The sequence below is a fragment of the Malaclemys terrapin genome, chromosome 11 (assembly GCF_027887155.1).
Source record: "Malaclemys terrapin pileata isolate rMalTer1 chromosome 11, rMalTer1.hap1, whole genome shotgun sequence".
In the NCBI taxonomy this organism is placed as follows: domain Eukaryota; kingdom Metazoa; phylum Chordata; order Testudines; family Emydidae; genus Malaclemys; species Malaclemys terrapin.
In genome coordinates this window covers 53311749-53317634 of record NC_071515.1, presented here as the reverse complement: position 1 = coordinate 53317634, position 5886 = coordinate 53311749, and positions in this window count along the sequence as shown.

Sequence of the window (5886 nt, the reverse complement as noted above, 5' to 3'; positions counted from 1 at the left end):
TTGGTAACAGGTAATCACCAGACAAAGACCCTCTCCTCAGAGCATGGCTTCAAAAGGCTGGGTTTTTGTATAACCAGAGTTGGGTAATTTTTAACTACTCTGCAGGGAATTCCCAGGAAATCCACTTCACACTTATTGTCCCTTCTTGTCCAGCACATTTTTAATATTCACATTAGTCCTTTGTACTCCCAGCCTTATATCACATCTCTCCCTCCCTTTGTCTCTGCCCCGAGACTTGAGGTTACATGCAATCCTAGCCCACAATAATACATAGTTTTTCATTTAATACAATGGACCCAAAAGATACTTAAACTTAATTCAGTAAGGTCTCCCAAGGCAGGAAATTGCCTTATCTGTCAGAAGGGGAACTGGGAAAAGTGCTAAGAGAAGCTCTATAGTGAAACAGGGAGAGGCAGAATTATATGACCCGATCTTTGACTGAATTTGAATCCTTCCTGTGCCATCAGACATTGCTTAGGGCATGTACAAAACTCTGACATCCCTGTCTATTCTGAGCCACTCTTTGCATGACCTCTATGTTAAGGAAATTTTCCCTTTCTGAGCCCTGGTCTACACTACAGAGTTAGATTAACACAAGGCATCTTACATTGACCTAACTATGTAAATGTCTACACTACAATTTAGCTCCCGCTGATATAACGCACCCACTACACCAACTTAATAACTCCACCTCAATGAGAGGCATGGAGTTAATGTCAATGTAGTTAGGTCGACACAGTGTAAACACTGTGTTGCTTATACCAACTGTTACTGGCTTTCAGAAGCTGTCCCACAACTGCCCCACAGTTCAATCGGAGCTCCTGGTGAGGATGCACACTACTGACACAAGGAACAAAATGTAGACATGCACAAGCAAATAAATTGTGTAGTGTAGACATGCCCTGAGTAGTGTTAGATGGAGGGATTCTTTTGATCAGCACCTTTACTCTGTTCCTCCAGCTGCCCATTGACATGGCAGATTCTCTGGCTTTATTCTTAATATATGTCCCAGATATTTCCATCTTCTTTTCTGCATATCTTTAGAGATAAGAGGTTGTTGAACTCTGATGAATGTGGGCATTTGTTATAAATTCATTCTATTTAATACCTAGTATTTTCCTACAGCATTTGCTTTTGAAGACATTTAGACATCTCTTTTTAACTTTTGGTGGACATGATCGGTATTCCGAACAAACATTTCTTAGAGCTACTCCTTCCACAACTCCTTCTACATTATTGTGCTTGTTTGTTAGTTTTTAAAAGAACCCACTGCATGGAGGAAATGGTTTGGGGGGTTTTTAAATCAAAATTGAAGAAACAAAAAGGATGGGCAGTAATAACAACCTCTAGTGTTGCTTAGTATGCACTAAGTGGTATTCATGTCTTAACTCACTGCTTAGATGTTAACAGTGAAAAAACACCCCCCACACATGGGCCCAGACAGGGAGCGGAGGAGGCGCGCCAACGCTACCTCCCTAGCCAGGCTCTTGCAGGCAGCTGCTGTGCTGCACAGAGGCAGTGACCCAGAGCGGCCACCCTCACCCAGCAGGAGAAGTGGCTCCATCCTGCCCCCGCTGCTCCCCACCCAGGCTCCGCTGCTGGGGAGAGGGATTGAGCAAGCCGGAAACGTGGCAGGGGGAGGCACAGCGTTAGAAGGACAGAGCCCTCTCCCCCCAACAGGCTTTGTGGTCACACCCTGCATGTCTGTGTATAGCCATAGCCCTTGTCCAGCAGCTGTAAGCCCAGCAGCCTGTCAGCAAACACCAGCCACACTCTGGCTTCCAGAAGCCTTGATTACTCCTTGAAGGGGACCCCAACACACTCCCAGTCCCAGATTTTTCTGCACTGTCCAGCCCTCTCGTGGACAGCCTAGATATAGTAGGTCCTTTGTCCCGCTAAATGGTTCATTATACAACAGTTTGCCACCTAAAATGGAGTTACCCACACAGTTCACAACACTGGATTAGTTTCAATTAAAGAATAAAACAAGTTTATTTAACTACAAAAAGAGAGATTTTAAGTGAATACAAATATGAGGCATTAAAGTCAGAAATGGTTACAAGAAAAATAAAGATAAAACATTTTCTAACCTTAACTAACTAGACTTGATTCAACTTTGCTTTATGCTAGCAATGTCTTGACCATTATTTCAGTTTAGGCCTCAGGCCTCATACTGGGCCTCTGATACCAAGGGTTTATGTCTCAGGGCCTCATCTTACTATATGGGTGCATTCCATCACAAAGATATAAAGGCAACAGCTGTGATAACATCAGAATCACTAAGTATGTGTGAATAGAATCACTAAGAATGGAACTCAGTGACATGCACTCTGAAGTTATATGTTCATTGTCCATGCTTTGTATAAGATGCTTCTTTTTTTAATTTATAGAGCACCGAAGATAATCATTGACTGTATGCTTTCTGGACCTTGTAGGTCTTCAGAATCTTTTTGAAGATGATATTTTTGCATGTAGTAATTTTTACTAGGAGGCTGTTGAAGCATAATGGGTGGCATGAAAGAACGCACAATGCTGGGAGCTGGCAAAGAAAGCAAAGAGACCACAGAAGCATGGGAGGAATGTAGGTAGTTTGTTGATGAATACTGTATAAAGCTGGAATTAAAATAGGCAGAGTGGCCTTGAATGGACAAAAGTTAAAAATAAGAAATACTGTAAAAATACCATTTGAAAAGACACAGTCTGCCAATGATCTCAACAACACCAAGCAAAATTCCGTTAAAACACACAAAGAGGAGGAGATCCAGTCAGCAATCAAGTCACGAAGGGAAAACAGTGAGAGCTTAACACAGGGCCAGAATATAGCAGTAATATTAACTGCTTTCTCTTTTCCAATGTTTAATGAGGAAAACTGGAGATAAAGTGCCAGAAAATGGAAATAGTGCTTCCATGGAAGGAAAGAAACAAAATGAGGGCTTTAGCAGTCACACAAAAACATGTCTTGTGTAAACCAAAATAACTTAGGAGGGATAAAACTGTAAGACAGGGTAGGCTCATGCTTTGGAAAGGGACAGCAGAGGACATTTCTAGTCCAAAAAAAGAAGTATTTATGAAAGACAAAGAAGATGTTCCAAGGAACTGAATATTAGCTAACATAACGACTCTTTAAGAAAGGAAGTAAAGTGGAGACAGAGAATGAGCAAGGCAGCAAGCAGTAAATTTGACATCAGCGTCTGACACTACATGGAATAAAATCGTAAAGCACACATACACACTCAAAGATGATAAAAATATTGAGTTGTTATGGACTTAATAATGTCTGAGAAATCTGATATTCTAAGTGGGAGTTAACACAGACAGGAGGAGGGTGGAGAAGGAAATGAATATGTGGTGGGAAATGGAAATGAGTGTTACAGGCTAATCAGAAAATCTTAAGCCAAGTCTGCTGCGACGACTCCACTGAACATATTATCACTGTATTCATCAGTATGGACTTCAAAAAGGAATTTGGGTTATCACTAGAAGGAAAACTAATGCCTATGATTAATATTTATGGGATGGGAGGCACCGTCCTTAACTAATAAAGTAAGTGGTTGGGAAACCAAAGGCAGATTGTAATAGTACTGTGAAAGTGTGATTCAAGGCAGGGAAAGCAGCAATTGGTTTACCACAGGCTCTTCTCTAGTCTGTAACTGGAAGGTCCTATCCGTGGGATACACGATCTTAGACACAAAGCAAAATGAGGTGAATCATATAGTAAGGGAAAGGATCAGTTACAAAGAAATAGAGAAAATGAGAAAAAAAGTGCAGGTAATAGCTCATGATTTTTGAGTTAAGACATGTTTGGGATTATAAAACTGAGGTCAAGAATGCAGAATGTGTATAGTAAATAGGAATAGTCCACAGGAAGACACAAAACCACAAAAGCAGTAGGATCGGATTTTTAAAGGTATTTAGGAATCTAAAATTGCAGGTGGCACTTTTGAAAATCCCAGTAGTGCCCATCGAATCTTTAGGTTGATAAATACATTTAAAAGTTGGCCCTTAGTACCATTTGTATCTTTTGTCAGATAGGCAAACAAAATGTTGGAATGGACAAGTAGAAGCATGAAATACATGTTTTTAAAAAAAGTCATTCAGGCATTATATGCTGCATTGCATTAGTTCACTCATTGTATACTTCTGGAGTTCTGGCTTCAAGTTAGAGACCTAACACATCAAAATGTGAGTTTAGTGGTCTCACCACACTCTCTAATGAACATAATTACTTAGGATCTGATCCAATGTCCACGGAAATCAATGGGAGTCTATTGACTTCAAGGGGTGTTGGATCACTTCCTTATATAGCTTTCACTGTCCCTCCAAATATATCCTAGATTTATTATTTATAATTATATGTATTATCATAATGCTTAAGAGTCCTAGTTTAGACCAGGACCCTATTGTGCTCAGCACTGTACAAAGACAGAACAAACAGACAGTCCTTGCCCAAAAGATCTTACAATATTATGTTAAATCAAATAAATAATGAAATGACAAAAAACATAGAAAATTAAAACAAGCTGTTGTGAAGGCCCAGTTATAACTTTAAAAGCACACTATAATTTAAAAAACAAAACAAAACAATACAGACACAACTACTTACTATTATGGCTTACACTACTCCAGTAGTGTTATAAAATTGTGCAACTTTTCAATGCAAATGTAGTGTTTGCTTTTCTCTATTTTCTGTTTAAATACTGGGTATGGGAAAGGGGCATTTTTGTTTTAGTTTGTTCTGTTTTAACATTTGGTGAGGGTGGTGTCATTCTGGTTTGTGATGCCATAAAAACTGAATAGTCAAATAATTGGTGTAGGGATGTGTGACGGGGTAGACTTGGCCCAGAGGCCCTCTGCTGGAAGCCTCAGGGACCTACTATACCCCATCCCAGAAAGGATGGAGAAGTCCTCCAAGCTGCCTAGAGTGGCTGCAGGGGGAAGCAGCTGATTGGAGAGAGGCTACAGGGAGCAGCCAATCAGGGCCCAGGAGGACCACATAAAAGAAGCTGCAGTAGTAGAAACAGTCAGTTGCTACCTGGAGCCAGAGGAGCATGGATGGTGGTGTTCCTGACTGGCTGAAGGACATATAGGACCATGGACAGAGCAGTTGCTGGCAGAGACTGGGGGAGTAGAGAAGGTGTTCCTGGCTGGCTGCTGGGACTGAAGCAAGCAGTTGCTGGCAAGGACTGCAGGAGCAAGCGAGAGCTCCTGGCTGGCTGCTGAGACTGAGTACAAGCCTTCAGCCCTATGGTAAGTGTGAAGCATTTGTGAAGGTTCTGGAGGCTGTGGAGAAGTGGCCCAGGGAATTGTAGCAGCAGCACAGTTTAAAGGGGTGCAGCAGGGAGGAAGCCCTGGGGACATGACCCTATACCAGGGTCAAGGGGCTATTTGAAGCTGTCTCAGAAGGGACTGCAGGACTGATTAAGGCCTGAGCCCAAGGAAGGCTGTAGGAAGCCGGTGTTTCCAGGGAGGAAGCCCTAGGGGGTACAGCCCCATACCTGGGCTGGGACTCTTTAAAGACTGAGCCTGGGGAGGGCTCCAGAGACAGGCCCTGGTTGGACTGTATGCCCTAGAAAGGGTCTGTTTGTTTCACATACAGACTGTGTGTGAGACTTGGCCAGAGGGCTGAGTCATTGAAAACCTGACAGAAAAAACACTGACAGAGGTTAATGCAGAATGAGCGTGCAGGCACACGCATTCAGCCAGCAGCAGGTGCTCATGAGAGGTGCATGCCACCCCATTACAGGATGCAAACTATGGGAAAGGGAAAAGATTCCTACATTTCTGCAGCAGTAATTACTCACTGAGAACTATATTCTGCCCTCTGTGAGCATGCATAACTTGCATGACTACTTCATACATCAAAGGAAGCATACATTCTTGACAATT